Genomic DNA, 20,742 nt, shown 5'->3' with positions numbered 1-20,742 from the left:
ATGTTGCCAGTAGTCAGATCAACAACATTTCAAAAGGCTTAAGGCCAATAGTGAACACGGACCCTGACCTCAACTTAACTGACACCATGGTGATGCCCTGTTACAGCAGGGGCAGAAACATTAGGGACATGGTCGTTAAAACTAACATAACTGGAATGCGCAGTCAAAATACCTTCCTACAATTGCATAAGGGCTGTTTTCGATGGATCAATTGTGTAGTGTGCAGTGCATTAACCACGGGCAAGGATTTTCCCCACCCACACACTGGGCAAAGGATTTCAATTACACACCGGGTCACTTGCACAACCAAATTCATTGTTTACTTATTTACCTGTCCGTGTGGAATGGGATATGTGGGAAAGACAGATCATACACTTAGAGAACGCATTGCGGATCATAAATCAGCCATACACACGGGGTTATGGTGATGGATAAAGGTATGTTTGTGCAACTGTTTTGTTTGTCCTGATGAAGATGTACTGAATAAGACATCGAAAACGTTTGACGCCAGAACTGCTTCCTTTGATTTATTTAATCCGAGTGCCGCCGCATCCCCGCCTGTATTGTGTAACCTGCACTCTCTCGGAGGGCACCGGAGCCCATTATCATTGTTAAGGTGTGCTGCCCTCTGGACTGTATATATATATATATATATATATATATATATATATATATATATATATAGTAGACGGCTTGAACAAAGAGCGGCACTCTGCAGACTTGGTGAAGCAAACTTTTAATCACAAGTCCGCCGAGTGCCACTCTTTGTTCAAGCCATCTACTACCTGTTTTTCCGAGAAGGCACCAGCGGCAGTTGCTGTCACATGGGAGGAGTGCCGGGCTGACATTGACCTCTCTCTTTCTCTCTCTCTCTCTCTATATATATATATATATATATATATATTATATATATACATACATACACACACACACACAAACATACATACATATATATATTTTCTTTTCTCTAACTGGCATTATTGATTCCTATATTTTTTTTTTTATTTTAGTATGGAAGTTATTTGATTTTTTAAATAATTTGTTAACTGATTTAATATACAATAGCTATTCACCCACCAAAACATTTACCAGCTTTCACCACTACTACAAATATTGATGTCTTGGGTCAGTGTGGTTCTGTTCGTTTGGGAAAGAGGGGATTATTGCTAGAGATTTTTTACTGTTCTAATGGGGAAACGGTTACCTTTTATAATATTAAAACAATATTTTTTGGTTAACATATTTTAAAGTTGTTGAGACCATTTTATGTCAATTTTACTGCACATATAATTGCAAAGAAATTATGTTTTCTTAATGTTTCTGGACAGTTTTCATAAAGGTCACGCTTTTCAATAAGTCTAAATAGTTTGAAAATCTGGATATGAAAAGTTCAAAATCATGGACATTATTCTTACATTCAATATGCTTCCTTGTTTAATTTCCCAATATTACATTTTATTATATGAACACAAATCAGATATATGAGGTTACAAAGAAGATACTTTTGCCCTTCTTAACAGGCTCTCAAATTGCCCAGTATATCATATTTACAAATGTTAATTTATGTGTTTCATGCTCATGCATAATATCCTATGTCTAGTTTTAATTATCCAATAAAAAATCATGTTATTTGCAAAATTTAGCTATCAATTTTCATCCCATCCTCTCTACATAAGCTAATGTGATATATGATAGCTCATGATTTGTGATCATGAAGGCAAATGAAAGAGCAATGGCTTTTAACAACCATTCAAAAACCAACCTCTAATGAACCATTTATAAAACTTACCCTCCTGATGAATATTCTTTTAGATCAATGCTTGAATGGAACTATGGGTGATGTTAAATACATTTAGATAAATGGGGAATTATCGTCTTCTTATGGGTCATTAACTGATCACTAACAGAGCTAATAATATTAAAAGGATTTTAGAGGAAATGTTGCCTTTTTGAAGGATATGATTATCATGTTGTTTAATGACTTTATTTTAACTCAGTAATCGGCAGTACTGGGACACACTGTAGCATGACCTGATGCAGATTCGTGAAATCACTGGTACAATTGATCTACTGAAACTGAGTAAAAATACCATATTAGTTTCCATATCAATTACAAATTGTACTTGGTTACACAATTTTCTGAATTATATCTAAAATAAAAATGTGGGGATATTGTATTATTAAAGTAATATACAAATCATCTTAGCTCATTTTCACATTTTCATAATTGTGTCTTTTTTTCCACTTATTTTACAATTATAATAATAAACTGGTTGAGTTAATTAAATAGTTACTGTAAATCTATTTTAATGTGATTTAACTAAATAAAAGAGTCAGATATTAAAGGCCTCATTTAATGCATTTTGGCAGCTAAAGTGTTGACAGAAATTACCCAAAATATTATTTTTCATAACTATGTAATTCAATCTGATGAACCGATGTGCAGAATAAAATATAAAATAAAAAAATTAGGTACTTGTGTAGTTTCACGGTGCCCGATATATCGGATGCGATATCGGCCGATATATCGATGCGATCCAAAGCGGTTTTTTTACCTGTTCATAACCCGACTGTCTACTACGCATGGAGTTGATTTGGAGTAATCCGCGTTCCCTTGCAGGGCTCGCTGCCCTCGCCCCACACTATATAAACTCAACTCCATGCATATGGGATAGTGGGGTTATGAACAGGTAGAAAAAAATCGCATAGGATCGCATTGATATATTGGCCTATATCGTATCCCATATATCAGGGGCCATGGAACTACACAAGTACCAAAAATTTACATCTGGTTCCTTTATTTTAATAACACCCTAATAGTTTCTAAAATATATATTTTTTTAACCCAGAAGTTAAAGCAGTTATTAGATGACAAAGGTTATCCTCTAATGAATAGATTTTACCTACCATAGGGGATGCACTTGTAACATTTCCCCCACTGGCTTCCAGTGGAAATTACTACCTGCAAATCACAGCCACACCAGCAATTCTGATAGTGATAACAGAGAGCACTTCTCATGGGAATTCATTACCCTGCCAGGGGCTGCACCTGATGCAGTCCCTAAAAATCACTCAGTTTGCTGATTTGTATGTGTTCAAACCTGTGCATATTGTAGTATATAAAGATAGTTTATGTGTATTAGCTAGATTAGTCTCTTTAAGAATCTTGCAGTAGAGAACAACATGTGATCAGGAAGTGAAGGGATACAGGAGAAGTACAATGAGAAGGAGAGCAAGCATGTGGGGTTGATGTCTATCTGTACTCATGCAAGTATCACTTATAAATAAGAAATAAAATACCTAATCTTCAGATTGCAGGACTCATGAAAATAAACAAAAGGTATGTCAATATACAACACATATTTTCAATGCAGACCTCTAAAGGACTTAAGGAGCCGCTCCTTCTAGACTCCATACAAATACTATAATGGTATACAATATTTTAATACTGGCTAATCTAAATATAAAGGTCTGAAAAATATACATCTGATTGCTGATGACTTGTAACTGTAAAATCCAAAGGAATTTCACCAATTTCCAAATGAAATCACACCCTATGGACAGGACGGAAATGCTTTCTAATGCATAAAAAGTAAAGCTCACTGGAGTAAATTAATAACAGGACATTTAAAAGCTTTGATTTTTGGTAAATGTAGATTGCGAATTGCAAGTATACTTTATCATGCTGAGGGCAGGGCTGTCTTAGCAGTGCAGCCCCCTGGGCAAAGCAATGCCCCGAGCGCACTATACATCTATTCATGAGAATGAAAATAAAAGCTGCAGAACCACAGTGGCGTATTTATAATGGATGCCATGTGTGTGGTGCACATGGGACCCTGAGTCCACACGCTGCACCCATTTTTTAAAATATCTACCCCTCTGTAGTCCTGGGATGATGGCAGCAGCGCTGCAGAAATCCACAGAGATATGGGTGCAGCTTAATTTTTCAAGAGATCTGGACATTAGAGTTATAGCCCTCTAGTGCTTAGACTCTGAAGCACTGCACTACTACTGGCAGAGAGGAGGGGGCCCAAATGGAGGAGGCTGCACCCAGGCCTCTTTCTCTCTTTCAGTGCCTCTGCAAATCATTTGGGTGCCCCATGTCAGAAAGAGCAATGGTGTCCTTCCCCACTACTGGAATATGGACAGGAGTGTGATCTCACGAGGAAGGGGAGTAGTCAACCTATAAAGTGTCAGTACAGCTGGGTAGGAATAGAATGGTTTAACAGCCACTAGACCTTTGGACACTGGGGCCCCTTTGCACAATTTCCCACTTAGCCCTATTGAGGAGATGGCCCTGGCTGAGGGCATTCCCTGTGCTCTGGGGACAGCTGTGCATGGCCCAGTCCCTCTAACCATTTAGTGGATGCAGTGCACATGTGCATGTCATCTTTTCACTACTTTGTCTGACAAGCAGAGCATCAAGTGAGAGAGGGTCTCACAACCACCCCCCACCATGGGTTACTGAGGCCTGAAAGTGCGATAGTGAGTCAGTCCCACCAAAATCGGGATGGTTTAGTGGTACAATGTGCTATCTATCATTCACAGTTTAGTAGAAATCAGAGTTTGATCTTTGCATGCAATGTATCATATAAGTATATTTCATATGACATTTCATTCTGTTTGATACACATTTCCTTTCAAGGGTAACATGATTTGAAAAACAAAACCGGCAAAGCTCCTAACTGCCGGTTCCACAGACAGGGCAGCTGAAAGCGCCACCAGGCCTGGTAAAAATGGTGGTGTAGCCACATCCCTTTAAAAGAAACAAATTCAATTTGCAGGGGGTGTGGGCTGTGTGCCGGAGGACAGGCTGCTGCCTCTCTCCCCTGCTCAGCACACGGCACTGAGCAGCAAAAGCTGAGTGGGGGAGAGAAGCTGTGCTGCTGTGGCAGCCTCTGCTCTATGCTCCCTATGCCCGGTCTCTACAGCGGGGGAGGGGGGCATGGGACTCGGGCCCTTCCATCAGACCCGGGCCCAGGTTAAAAGTACCCACTCCCCCCTCCTCTTGACAGTGCTGCCCACAGATAGGTAATGCAACCATGTTAGTACTCTTTGAGAAGCAAATTAAACAATACAGTTCTTAGATTAGAAAGTACTTAGAGTTTGTGCTTTATTAATAACAAATTCACATCATTAGCTATTAAAATGGTAAAATGCCTAATCAAGAAATAGAATAGGTGAATTTGGTTTCAATTTTTTTAAATAAAATGTTGGCAATAAGTGACTATCATCTCAGATTAACGAAGTACAGTAAAATCAATTAATCCTTATCCCCATTGAGAGCGATTGTTGAATGTAAATGCAAATTTTCTGTATGAATCTACTTAGAAGCTCCTCTTCATCTCTCATAGATTTTATGTTAGAACAGCCTTTGAGTTTGTTGTCCTAATCTTATAACAATCGTTATACATACATGAGGTCATTCATGAATTCACAACCTACAGTACCCACATCTTAGTATAAAAGCTCTTTGGACCTATTATTATTATTATCATCCTTTATTTATATGGCGCCACAAGGGTTCCTCAGTGCCCAGTTACAGAATACACATAATCAAACTGGAAAACAGTCATTTAAGTTGAAGACAATACAGGACTAGTACAGAGTAAATGATTATAGGAACATCAGCCGATTGCTGCAACATAAGTATCAAGGTGACAGCAAACAGCATGCTATGGTGCAATCGAAGACTGCTGAAGTAAGAAAGGATAATCACATAAGGTAAGAGGTCCCTGCTCGTGAGAGCTTACATTCTAAACTTGGGGTCCACAGCCCCAGCGATGGCGGGGGGGGAGCAGGCTCCACTGGGGCGCAGATTAAAGGGATGACTTGTACACAGCATTGTACAATCGCCACCTGGGATCCTGGAATACACAGCAGCGCTGCGTGCAAGCTGGAAGGGCAGCGGGCATGGTGGAAGATGGAGCGCTCTCTGGCGAGTCTGGCTGTCTGTGTGAGGACACTCAGTGAACCTGTCACTGCGTCCTCACACAGTCAGCCAGAGAGCGCTCCCCCTTCCACATATTCCGGGATCACAGGCGGCGATTGTACAATGCTGTATAGTTTTTCCGCCTGCCTCGCCACTCCTGGCCACAGCTATCATATAGGCTGTCTGATCACTGTGGTCAGGAACAGCCTGGCAGGTGGAAAACAGGATAAGGACCTGGCAGGACACGGTAAGAAGGAGGGGAGAGGGGGAGAGAGATCGCGCTCACCTCCGCTGGCTATTAGCCGGGGAATGTGTGACACATGACAGTGTCCAGCTTCCCCTGATCCCCACTCCCCAGGCGGCGTTGCCAACTATCCCCGGTGGCTGCTGGCATTTAAAAAATAATAATAATAATGGGGGGGGGGGGGGCAGAATTTATTTTGGCAGGGGGGAGCAAAATTGCTAGTTACGACACTGATTCTAAAGAGGAGGGGCAGACAGACAGGGGTACTACAGTTTGTATCATGATTTTCACCTACAGTAGATGCCTGACAGGGAGCATACACAGTAGGTTTAAGAAGCAATAAATATGACAGTAGCAGAATGTGTGAAGGTGCAGCAGAAATAAAACTTCAATACATAGAGCAACATTACTGGATGCAAATGCAGGGCTGGAAGGATATTTTTGTATGGCAGTTCCTTGCCATTGGAGGGGTGCATAGCTAATTTCACAAAAACTACCACAGTTTGCAACTATCTCAGAATTGGTGGAGATCTATCCTCAAATCATGCCTTTAGCCCTATCAGTGGTGGCTTCTTTTTTTTTTTTTTTACAAAACACACCTCCCAGGGTGTGTTCTTACATTATGTGAAGTGCTGGGGGATTTCTAGGCACATATATACATAGACACATGTTCTCAAGTATGTAATATATGTACAAGATCGATTGCTAGCCACCTTGGGGCGCCTGTGATTTAGCATAAACCATTACTTAGTTAAGCCCGTCCCCCAGCCAATAGGAGTCCGGAGGGGTGGGCTTAACACTAATTGTTTATTCTGATTCCTGTGGGATATGCATTCAGCTATGGCGATCCCCAGCGAGGTGAGATTAGACAAAGCCCAGAAATTTTCTGGGGTGACAGTGCCATCAGTGCAGCTGGCCACTGAAGTGGTTAAAGGTACCGTCTTATCTAATAAATATTGTGTAGACTCACTCCTAGCATACAACATATATCACACACAAATCTATGAATAATTAATCATAATAAAAGGCATCAATTAAAGCAAAATAGTACATTAGGATACTAAAGTACTAAGCATTGTAGATAGATAAAATGGACACGACTAAGGTACCAACTAAATTCCATTTTACAGGCTGGGGAGGGGCGTAGATGTTTTAACTGCTGATATGGAGAAGTGGTATCAGAGCATATTATGTGTGTTAATACCGCTTCTCCCCATGTTTGATTTAGGAGAAGTGGGTTTAATGTTGGTCCTGCTATCTACAATATGTGAGGTGGGATGTACTAACATCCACCGCCCTTATTCGCCGGCTACTATGTTTACACTAATGCACATATGCGATTAGTAATGCAAAGGACAGCTCTTGTGATAAGACCTGTCCCTTGCGATGTGGCACTATCTCTGAATAACTGCGTTGTTACCGCATTTTCATGTTAGTGCATCCCGCCACATGTGGGCAATGTATGAGTTCCAAGAGTGGAACAAAGCCCTGAGTTCAGTGGAGCCTGTCCAAGATGGAGCATGGCAGCCACAGGGGCTCACAGAAGATGTGTGTCCAGTAGAACTGACTGTTCTGATAACTGCAGGTATCAATTTTGACAGCTGCAGGTATCACTACCCATCCACCAAAGCAGGGACACCTCTGTCCCTGGCTCCGGTGGCTGCTGGCTCTGTGTTGCACACAAGATCCTGTGTTGCTTGTGAGATTGTGCACATGCCCAGAGGATCTAGCCGCTGGTTCTCCATTTCTCCCCCGTTACCTGCAAAGTATACGAATTTCCAAAAGGAAGTGTAATCTAATCAGTGGCACTGAGAAAAAGTATAAATGTCACATTAAAGGCTGTTTCTTAAATAATAGTCTATACTATATTTTTGCATTTGACATTATTAGAGATTAACATACATTTTCTTTGAAATCCTAAAAGATAATAGATAACAGATATATATTTTGCATACAGTATGTATTGTACATCAATTATATTAATGCAGTGGCTTCTTTAACAATTCTTTAGCGTACATATAAATAAACATCAAATTTCCATTTGCCTTTAGGATGTGAACGGTAATTCTATTAACATGGAAGAATGCTGTAAATCTGGATTAATTACATGGGAGTGTAAGCAAATTCATAACATCATATGATTAAGAATGCAGGTGGTGGCTCTTGAGTTTGCATTGATTACATTACTGCCTGCATATATTTAGAGACAGTGTTTCAACAAGGTCATTTTATTTTAAAGTGAAAATTGGAAAATACAGCATTCAACAGTAAAGATCAGTATCCTGCAAAATGTTTGTTTTTCCATTCAAACTGAAATATAGATTGAGATTAATGATTCAAATATTCTAAAAAATGTTTTTATTTTTTTCTGAAACAGACATACATATTCATAGATATTTGCTCCAGGAAGCCAGGAAAGTGTTATACTCCTTCAAGCCACCTGAGGGAGCTCATTATAGTTGACAATAGCAAACGTGATTGACATGTATACCTTTTAGAAAATTTGAAGCTATATTGTAGATGCATCAGCCTAAGGGTTCCCTAAAATACACTCTATAAAGAAAGTGTTGCATAAAAGCACAATGTATTTTTCACCAAATTTATCTCATTATGAAAAAGTATAGACTCTCAAAGAATTTACTTAATTGTAGAAAGAATATTAGACATTCCAAGATAGTTTCTCAGTATATATTCAGACTAATCCAGCCTGACTTTGTTTTATATGAAAAATCGCCATTGTTGAAGTATAATGAAATTAAACAGCACTGCATAATATATTGTTCATAATCTATAGTTCTATCATGGGTCTTCAAACTGTGCCCCCCCCAGATGTTGTGAAACTACAAATCCCAGCATGCCTTGCCACAGTTTTGCTATAAGGGAGTGTTAAAACTGTGGCAAGGCATGCTGGGATTTGTAGTTTCACAACATCTGGAGGGCCACAGTTTGAAGACCCATGTTCTAGATGATCATTTATGAAGATGTGTAGAAACTGACCATTAGTGAAGAAGCCTACAGTACATCATAATCAATCCACTACAAAACTTCCATAGCAACAATGTATTAAACAATATTTACAAATTGTTCACAGGTGTAGAGAAATATTTACAAATTGTTCACAGGTGCAGAGAAAGGACAGTTTATACAAATATTGTACTACAGGTACCAATTTAGAATTGATAGATGAAGTAGGAGACGGTAGCACACAACTCAACTACAAACATTATTATATACTTGCAATATAAAGTTTCATTCAATAACATATATTTGCATTGTAAAACAACCTCAGAACAATTTAAATACCAAGCACTGCTCATAATGTTTGGCTCATACTTTTCCTTCTTCGATTTCTTCACCTGACAATAAATTATTATCATTGGCAGAACTGGTGTCTAGTAGGCCCAGGTGCAAGCATATGCTTTGGGCCTCCACCAACCCGCCTCCCACCACCCCTACTAAAGAAAAACAAGACAGTTAGTACATTGTTGCAATGAGTGCCCATGGCTGTGCTTAATTCCCAACAGTGTATTCAACACATGACCCCCTGTGTGCCTTAAATGCCCCCAGTGTCTCACTATCATGCCCCCCCTCCACAGCAGCATGTTCCCCATTACACAACTTCCCTGCACTATATCCCCCTTGTATGTTGTATTTTATTACACACCACATTAATATACTCCTCCATAAGCTACACAACAGTAGTTCACTACAATGCACCCCTTATCCTTATACCATGCACTACATTCCTACAATTTATTCCCCTCTATGCTGTACCACATCACTACACCCCCTGAATACCATGCACTACATTACAATACTACATCCCCCTTAAAGATGCACTACATCACTACACTACATCCCCTTATACGCTGCACTACATTCCTAAACTATATCATCCTATGTACTGCCATCACCACCCCTTCCAAATATGCTGCACTACATCACTATACTACATCCCCCTATATGCTGCACTACATCCACAATATGCTACACTCGATCACTACAATATACTGTTTCCCTTTAAATACTGCACTACATCCATACACTATATCCCCCTATATACTGCACTACATCTTCCAAATACGCTGCACTACATCATTACACTACATCCCCTAATACGCTGCATACATCACTGCACAACATCACAATATGCTGAAATACTGCATTACACTAAAACCCCCTAAAAGCTGCACTACATCCACATATGTGCTGCCTTATATCACTACAATATGTCTCTACACCACAATACACTGAAGTGCAACACAGTTTTTTCCAGTTGGTTGCCTTTTACTTTACTTACAAACATGAATAAGGGACATTATCTAGTGCAACAGGCACTCCGGCCACACTTTGACATACTGGGCAACACTACCACCACAGGGAATTGATGCCCTTCTTCTCTGTATGCATTCTGAAGCAGTGTCACAGCAGCTCCATAACCATCAGGCAGTTGATGGAGTCTGTGGAGGGGGTGTGGACATGGCCGGTGCTAGAGTGATCAGCGCCCTGCACCCTCCCATACTTCACAAAAAGGCAGCGTATGAATAAGGCAGATGCTGAAAATAAAAGGTGTATAATGTCCATCAGGGCCGGTGTAAGGCTTCTCAGCACCCTAGGCAAAACTTCAACCCAATGCCGCCCCCCCCCCCCCATACTGCCACCAATAACCATTTTCCAACCCCTTGATGCATACTTGCCTAAAATTCTGGAATGGCAGGGAGCCTCCCAAAAATTTAGTGGTCCACCCAGCCCCCAGGAAGGTGGGCAAGACCCTTGCTTTCACTGGAGGCCCCTGGCACCCTCCCCTTTGCCACTCAACTAGGAAGTATGCCTCAAGAGAAAGTATGGAGGTGAGGTCTTAGAAGTTCCACAGCAGCCACCTGCATTAAGTACAACAAGGATCGTCACAGACATCATTGGTTTTTTGATACGCAGACTTGGTGGCGCCCCCTAGAACCTGGCCTAGGGAGGCAACTGCCTAAAGCTGCCTAGTGGTAAAGCCGGCCCTGATGTCCATAGTAGTAGGACCGCATACACATAATGTGCCCAAAAGCAACAGAGCTGTAACTAGAAATGTTGTGCCCTGTGCCAAAAAATGGCCAGGTAGAACCCCTTGAATACACTGCACCAGGTTAGATCCCCTTGTACACACTTCTCCAGGATAACGCACACTGTAATGACCATTACACATTGTCACACACTGTAATGCATTTTACACATTATATTGCACACCATAATGCTGCGTCCAATGCCAAAAATGGGGCACCTCATTTACATAGTAACATAGTAACATAGAAATTAAGGCTGAAAAGAGACGTTAGTCCATTGAGTTCAAACTATCTAACTTGTTACTACTGACTTGAATAAGTCATATCTATAGGATTCCCTTAGTGGCCAAAAATGCATCCAGTTTAAATTAATTAACAGTAGTTGCTGCAATCACCCCCACTGGCAATGAGTTCCAGAATTTTACTGCTCTAATGGTGAAGAATCCTCTTCTTAATTTAGTAAAAATGTATTTTCCTTGAGGCTCAGTACATGCCCATGTATCCTAAGTATAGGCCTGTTAGTGAACAAATTATCTCCCAGTTCCATAAGATTCCCAATCCTGTATTTGAACATACTAATCATATCACCTCTCAACCTCTGTTTCTCCAGTGAAAACATATTCAGTTTTTTTAACATATCTTTGTATTCTAGTGATTCAAGACCTTTTTCTAGCATAGTCGCCCTTCTCTGTACCTGTTCCAATTAATTTATGTCCTTTTTAAGGCACCGCACCCAGAAGTGAAAACAATATTCCAAGTGTGGTCTTACCAATGCCTTGTAAGAGGCACTATCACATTGGCATCTCTTGAATCTATACACCTTTTAATGCATGCCAGTGTCCGGTTTGCTTTTGCTGCTGCACTATTACCCAATTTTTCATCTATGATGACCCCCAAGTCCTTCTCTACAGCAACATTTCCTATAATAACTCCATTTAGCCTATGAGTAGCTTGATCATTTTTGTTCCCATAATTAATTACTTTACATTTTCAATGTTAAACTGCATTTTCCACCTTTCCGCCCACCTTTCCAGTTTATTTAAGTCACTTTGTAGTGTTTCCACATCCTCTCCTGAGTTAATTTCCTTACTCAATTTTGTGTCTTCTGCAAATATTGCAATTTTAGTCACTATGGCCCTTATTCTGGTTGGTGCGGTAATATCCGCGTGCGTTCGTGCCGCCGATGTTTTGTGTCTGCGCATGTGCAGAGGCGTCTCTGCGCATGTGCGAGCGGGACGCACGGCCACATTCCGCATGAAATGTGTACACTACGAACAGGGGGTGGAGAGGGGTGTGAAGGGCTGTTTGGGCTCATTACCATATGTTTACACCCTGCGTTTCATGGGCATTCCCATGCAAACGCTGGGCGTACGTATGGTAATGCGGTCGTGACGCACGTGTAGGGGGCGGACTTATGACATTGCCGGATGTCAGCTGCCCGCCCAGATCCCTGCTTTTGCACGGAGAAATGCCCGTGTGGTCTGAGGTTGCGGGAGCTGCCTGGCCACTCGGTCCTGCGACCATCGAATGATAGGGGAGGTTCCCTGAGATGGAGGAGGTGTATTCATGAGAAATACACGCGCGGTCCGTTCGGACAGCTTCTTACCGCGTACGGACGGAGTTGGCGATCCGTATGGAAGGCGGGGTTTAGGACGCACGGTGCTGGCCGCATATTCGGATCCGGCCGCACCGATCAGAATAAGGGCCTATGTCACTTCCAATATCATTAATGAATATATTAAACAAGGTGGTTCCCAATATTGAACCTTGTGGGACTCCACTTTGGACCTTAGCCCAGCTGGAATGTATGCCATTTACCACCACTCTCTGCCCCCGATTGTGCAACCAGTTTTTAATTCAATTACAAATTTTATCTCCTAACCCTAAATTACAGTACCTAGTTTCATTAATAACCTTTTATGAGGCACAGGGGGAAATTTCCTAAGGTAAAATCTTATAAAAAAATTGTATTCTTACAGCAAAATACGATTTTTTTCATGCGTATTCGTATTTTCAGGATTTACTATCCTGAAAATACGGTCATGTATTTGTATTCATGGTGTATACATGGCGTATTCCTATTTTTGAATACGAATGAATACAACATTGATATTTTTAACATGAAAACAACGTACTTTAGTCATTTACTAACAATTTGTATTGGTAAAAATACGCCAAAAAAATACACCTTGATTTGGAAGTGTATTTCACATCTTAGAATTTTACACATGAGGAAAAAAATCAGAAAATAACCCCTAGCTGATCAAAATCACAAATGTGTGACTTATAAAAGGCCACTAAGCACAAATAAACACTTTTCAGCTTCAAACATGGCACAAGGTTTGCATCCACAGACCATTTCAGTGTGGGCTATGAGATATCTGATCTGAGATTTAATGGAATGTGAAAAAAAATAGCATTTTCCCGAAATTGCACTTTTTTAATTTGCATTTTTTCTGCTAAATTGCATATTTAAAGAGATGTGAATTTGTGGCAAAAGAGTGCGATACGGTGTGTTTTTCGTCATGAAATTGTGCGATTTTTAGTCCTGAAAATGTGCAAATTTGAGAACATGTGGGATTTTGTGTAAAAAAAAAAGGTTTTAAAGTAAATGGTATGGGGTCCCCCCTGCTAAGCATTACCAGCCCCAGGCTCATTGAGCTGGACCTGGTTCCAAAAATGCGGGCAACAAAAAGTGTAGGGATTCCCCCTATTTTGGGAACCATGCCCTGGCCCTGGTTTTAAAAAATCAGCAGAGCCCTAATTAAATGGTTTTCTGATTTTTTTTTAATACCAGGCCCAGTTATTTGAGCCTGGGGCTGGTTATGCCCATGGGGGGGGACCCCACGCCGTTTTTTAAAATTATTTATTTATTTTTACTTTTTTTTTTACACTGCAGCCTGCACGGATCTGACTGATCCATGCAGGCTAAAACCAATATGAATTTGCATTTTAAAATATGAATTTGTATTTAAAAATACGAATTTGTATCAGAAAATATACAAATCAATACACCATCAGATAATACGAATCAGTCAAATACGACTGATTAGTAAATTATCCTCTGGAATACGAATGAAAATACGACTACACCAGTCGTATTCATTCATATTTATTCGTATTCTTAATACGAATACGATTTTTTTGTATTCGTATTCTTAGTAAATATACGCCACAGTGTCAAAGTGCCAAAAGCTTTAGTGAAATCAAGCACTTTCAAATAGGCGGTGGAGGGACACTCAGAAGAGCACTGGAGATGTGCAGACAATTACAGGGGCGTGACCTAATGAAATGGGGCATGGCCTATATTTGCGGCTCTCCTGCAAGGCCATGTCCCGTTTTAGCGGCTGTGAGGGCATGCCGAGGAGCTCCGTGAGCTGCTGGCCTTGCCCCCAGCCCCCCTGGCTGCAGGAATAGACAATGTACACATGCACACTGCGTTTATTCAGGGTGACAGGTGCGGGACTCATAACTGCCGCAGGACACTGCCTGCTGCAGGAGGGATGCGGGAACATCCCAAAAAAATGGTTGGGAAGTATGATACAGTATGAACCTGATCAACTATATATTTGTTTCATATATAAAAATATTCTGTGATAAAGGATGCGTCAAAGAAAAAGCTAGGGAAATGCTGATTACGAAAAGATTGAGAACTAACTATTGCCTACAGTAGTGATATGTGGAAATGCACGGTATTTAATTTGCTATACGATTGATGTACAGTAATTCCGATGGCATCCCTTCCTATAAAGGTTAAACAGGGGAAACTATTGCATTACAGCTTACCTAACTGTGACAAATGGAAAAGTAGAGATTATGCAATAAGCAACAATTGAGAATACAGTGCTCCAGATATTGATACCGCGCATTCCATAATCAAGAGCTACAGTATATGCAAAACTTGTGCATACGTGGGTCACTTGTCTGACAGATAGTGATTGCTTAGTGTCTACACTGCAAATACAATATGGTTATCTGGAAACAGTGTTGACCAGGATAAATGCCAGCCAGGCAGTGTCCTGCTCACAGACACAAGGACACATATGCTGAAAACACAGCGACAAACATGACAAGCAAATCAAAAGAGAAATATAATTGAAGAACTGATGTCTGAAGAAATCCCCAGAACAATATGTTTAAGGAATGAGAAAGGGACCCAGAGAAAGTGCTGCAAGGACATTGAGTCAGAACAAGAAGTAATATGCAGAACAAATAGGAAAAATAGTTACTCTATCAGCACATCAATCACTAAACAGAAACACTGGATTCATCGGAGACACAACAAGATGCCAATCTTATAACAAGTGAACAAGAACTGCCACAGGAGACAATTCCTTAAAAAGGAGAAACCCCCTAAGACCTGGGAACAGGATCATGTCAGAGAGAGAAAACACAAGGACAATATTTTGCATGCAGCAGCACAGGCTGGCTGTGATCTTGCCGCTGCTCAGGTGTCTGTATTGCCATTCATTGTGGCTTTACAATTCCATAATAGAAATTGTGGTTTGGTATTTGACATTCTCGGTTGCCCTTAGTAATGTATACATATAGAGCCATGTTGTGAGCATGTAATGGTTGTATTATGGACAAGAACTACCGCTGTACAGTATTGCAGATAGAATTAAAGTTATGTTATTTTAGCAGAGAGGCTGCACTCAGTGAGAATGCACCAACAGTATTAGGTTTACATTTAGATTTCATTCACACTTTTCCCCTAACAACTGTAAAACATACTCACATCTGCTCATTTCCCCAGCTTCAACCACTCCAGAGGCAGAACTACCATTGATGCAGAAGGTACAGTGCTCCTGGGCCCCTGAGGACTAACTGCTGTCCATCATCAGCTGTTTTTCTCTGTCACCCTCTTTCATCCTCTGCCCTGTTGCATATTGTGTTTCAGGGCTCGGGTCTCTGGTGGTCCCGGCTGTGGCAGCAGTGGCCCAGTGGTGGATGATGGGAACTCAAACACAGGAGGCTTTAAGTAGGAACAGCTCATAGAATTATCACTGGCACTGCGGGCACAGCTAGGGGGGAAGTTGACGAGACTCTGGTCAGATGCGAGTCGAACACCACCGACGGTTTTTACCAGGGACCCCCGCAAGGAGTTTTGGACTCTGCTGCGTTTGGTGGTGAGGTTGCGGCCCTCTGACCTGAGTTCCCCACAGCTAACTGTCCAGTCACGGGAGATAGATAATGACTAGTGGCAGTGAGCTTGGAACTGAGGAACTTGGAACTTGATATTTGGTCTGCGCTGACCTGGAAGACCGGAGTGATAGCAGTGGCTTAAGAGCCGGCACAGAGTGTTGACGACTTGGAAGCCAACACAATACTGTAGACGGCCTGGGAGCTGGAGGGTAGCCAATGGCCTGGGAGCCGGAGGGATCTTGACGACCCCGAGTCGACAGGAGCTTGTTGACGGCCTGGAAGCTGACATGGCTGTTGATGGCCTGGGAGCCGACATGGGAGTTGACGCCTGTGTTTACTTGGGAGTCAAAAGGTGGTATTGCCCTTTAAGGGCAACAGCAAACTCTGCTTGAAGAAGCTGGGGTGCTCTATCCTCTTCCCTTGGGAGCTGGAGATGGACGACAGCGAGGAAGGTAACCTGGCAGGTGAAGAGAGCCAGAGGGCTTTAATATCAACAGCAGGTGACAGCAGAAGTTTGCACATGGTAACCACAGGGACTTTGGTCAAGATCCTGGAGCCTTGGAACGCTTAGGACTGGATACACACAGGAATCAGACAAGTTGTTCAAGACAGGGGTAATGGGCCAGAGGCCTCACCTATATCCCCCAAGCTGGTCTGTGATTGGCTGCAAGCTGCATCAGAAATTAAGTCCAGGAAGTGCCTGTGCACACCTTTGGTCACATGAGTCAGTGCACAGGTCAGAGCAACAAGATCACAGGGAAATCATTGGACATGTGATTGCAGTTATCATGGTGGTGCCCATGTTGCGTGGGCCTGGCTCGGGACCAGCGTGGGACACCGGCAATAGTTCAGTGCAATACCACTCAGATCCTGCCATGGACAGTACCCGGGGACAGCACAGGACAGGGGCCTGTGCCGCAAGACACACCAGTGAGCGGGTAAGGAATGGGGACACGTGCGCCGGTGCGAACGTGCACCGCGGTTTCTGACAGTGTGAACCTTGGTTGGAATGGAAAAGGCGTCCCAAATGACATATTGACACATGAAAAGTTCCACCACTGAACACCCCACCTGCATTCCTCCAGGGAGGGAGAAGTGAAGAGCCATATCAACTGTCACCATGCCCATCCAACGCCCAGGGCAGACAAGCAAAAGACTGAAGTGAGAAGTCATATATCAGGAATGATAACAAAAGCATGTTAAAGGGAGAGAGAGTTTCACCTGAAATGATAAGTTAGTGTACAGTGCAGAGTCAGAGATGCAGTGTGTGTGTGTGTGTGTGTGTGTGTGTGATACAGAGAGAGGGGGAGAGAAAGAGAGAGAGGGGGGAGAGAGATAATAGAGTTAGAGAGAGTGAGAGAGAGAGAGTGAGAGAGAGAGTGAGAGAGAGAGACATTTACTAAGATGGGAGTTCTATTTCAGATGGGATGTTGCTATGGGCAACCAATCAGATACTATCTATTATCTTCTAGAAGGTGAAAAATAAATAAGAAGTAGATTCTGATTGGTTACCCATATACATCCCATATGGAATAGAACTCCCACCTTAGTAAATTTCCCCCAGAGAGTACAGCCAACTGTGCAAGGCCTGAGACTTTTAGTACAAACTGTAATGCTTATTGGTGTGTCCACCATCAGTCACACCATTACCATTCCTCCTTCCCTATAGCATGCACAATTTCTTCATATGAGCACGTCCTCAGATTATAGCAGCAGGGCGCCTGTATGAATGCAGCTTTGTGTAACATATATAACACATGTAACTTGATCAGGGAACGTGTGCCACTTTCAGCTCTGGGCCCCATAGCAGCTGTACTCCCTGCACCAATGATAATTATGTCATTGATGGGACCACTTTTTCAGGCACTGTTCTAGCCCTGGAGAGCCTGCCTCTGGAGAAATGTCAACATCTCAAATATACCTTGCACAACACTGTATTTTTTCCTCTTAGTACAATCAGTCCCCTGCAACCTACATAAGGCTGGAAAACAGCATTAAAAGGGCCTGATTATTGTTCCTTGCATTCCACTCAAGACGATCCTCTGAACCTTGCACTTAATTCATTGCCTGCTAATGTATTTATATTGTGCATGCTCACATGTATCTGTATTCTTCTATAGAATCAATAAACATGATGTTTAAAAAAGTAACACAGCCTAAACTTAAATAACGAGTAAATTTTCCAGACTTACTCGGCTAATTTGCTTTATGGAAAAATGTCAATCCGTCTGTCCTCTTGGTGGCCTATATAACGCAGCAGACGAGTATAAAGTCCATTTTTAGAACTCTGCTATTAAAAGAGTTGGGAAAGAATAGATAGTTGAAACACTTGTATGAGTGGTACATTAAAGTAAATGAGCTCGGTTCACACAGCTGTAGCATAATGAATACTGTAGGTCCTTCTTTTGAAAGATTAACTAAGGAAAGAAGTACATGGCAAGAACAGCTGGTACTGTGCATCTAAGAAAAACAAATGATATAGCAAACACTGAACTAAGTTTCTGACTCAGAGAAGAGCGCTAATACATTTGCAGCTGCAATAGTTAGCGAATCGGATGTGCAAAATAATGCTAATACTGGTGCAGTCTGCTAATGTGTTGAGATGCCCACCAGCAGGCGCGCAGATTGCAGCAACTGCATAAAAACATGCAGTGGTGGTTGCAGATCCTTTGATAATTGACCATATGATTAACCCTATGGTTGCGCAGAATGTCTACAGGAAGGTATCGGGGTGTGTGGGAAGTGTGACTTTGATGCATGCACAGTTGATCAATAATAAATATAGGTATTGCATACTTTACATCTCTGAAACAAGACCTCACAATGATGGATTGGAGGGGGGGGGGGGGGAGTGCAAGGGTCATTAAAGCATGTTTCTCACGCTATATAATTTAGGATAATTTTTTTTGAATTCCTGCCTAGCACTCTGTACAGTATGTGCTGCTCTGTGCTCTGAAGCTGCATACACTGCATCTCTGGGTGCAGGATCATGGGTGCAGTGTTACAACTAGGAGGAGCCAGAGGTCACATTATATGACCCATGTTGGGGGTGGAGTAAGAGTCGCTTCAGTGCATGTGGGGATGCTGCCATCATGGGGAAGGGGGGGGGGGGACTGGCTCATGGGAGTGTTCACATTGCTTGCACAACTACACCTCTGATGCTGCATTATAATCACCACTGTTAGTACAAAGATAACAGAGGAAGTGGCAGTGTTCATTCCTGCACTTTTCTGCATATCTTTGCAGTAGAGGCAGCACCCTGATTATGGACAAGAGACAGAGGGTCCAGCAGGTAGTGCCAAAGTCCAACTGTCCCAGTAGTTCTTTATCTCATGAGGACCCCAAGAGATGAGAAATGACTGAAATATCAGAATTTTTCACCCACTGTGTCTCCCAGTAATCCACTGATTATCCCAGTCATTGGCTGCCTCACCCTCTAGCACACATTGCCTACCATGGTCACCTATTGCATCTCCCAATGATTCCTGCTTTACCTACTGCTGGTCTCTGCCTCTCCCTGATAGTTATAACTTCCCTTGTCACCCCCTGCCTCCCCCTATAGTTATTATCTTTCAATTACCCACTCCTGTCACTCTCTCACTGTTACCCACTACATTAACCACTGTATCCTGCTATAACCTACTTCCTACCCCTGTCACCCATTCCCTGGCATCATTCACTGTCCACCTGTCAACCTCTTTGGCTACAAACTGACTCTGCATCTTCCACATATCACCTTCAGCCTCACCCTCTGCCTCACCCCTGCATCACTATCTCCCCATCACCCTCTCTCTCTCCTATCACCCTCTGCCACTCTAAAGCTGTGTACACATGCTTTGATTTTTGCCTGTTTTCGATTCGATGTTGCTTATAGAATCAAACTCGAATCCACATTGAATGGTTTTTAGGACACTTTTGATCTGCATTTGATTCAATGCACGCTCCCGAACAGAAGAATAGTGCATTGCTATGCAAAGCAGTGCTCAAAGCCGCTCATCTGCTGATAATACCAGAAGATGAGCAGCTTTCCCGGCAATGATGCGGGAGTGCGCATTGCCGGGCCATACACACTAGGCTGCTTTGAGCTGAAAACCACTCAAACTTGCTGTTTCGAGAGGCTTTCAGCATAAAGTCGCACAGTGTGTATGGGCCATCAGATTTGGCTGTAATTTTTTTCTGTGCAGAGTAAATACTGGCTGCTTTATTTTTACACTGCAATATAGATATCAGTTTGAAGTACAAACCCCACCCAAATCTAACTCTCTCTGCACATGTTACATCTAGCTCACCTGCAGTGCACATGGTTTTGTCTATTAGAGAGAGAATTTGATTTTGCGAGTGAACCAGAATCAGGCCCATTGTGCCGAGATCGC

General features: G+C 42.0%; 1 protein-coding gene across 4 annotated transcripts in view; it reads right to left on the bottom strand.

Moving 5' to 3' along the window:
• PCDH9 (protocadherin 9) overlaps window positions 1-20,742 on the bottom strand; it is a 1,856,774-nt gene that overhangs the window by 893,490 nt on the left and 942,542 nt on the right. The window lies entirely within an intron of this gene.

Source organism: Crinia signifera, chromosome 2 (assembly GCF_055691185.1).
Source record: "Crinia signifera chromosome 2, ASM5569118v1, whole genome shotgun sequence".
NCBI lineage: Eukaryota > Metazoa > Chordata > Amphibia > Anura > Myobatrachidae > Crinia > Crinia signifera.
Note: the sequence above shows the minus strand (reverse complement) of the source record. Positions and strands in the feature narration are given on the sequence as shown.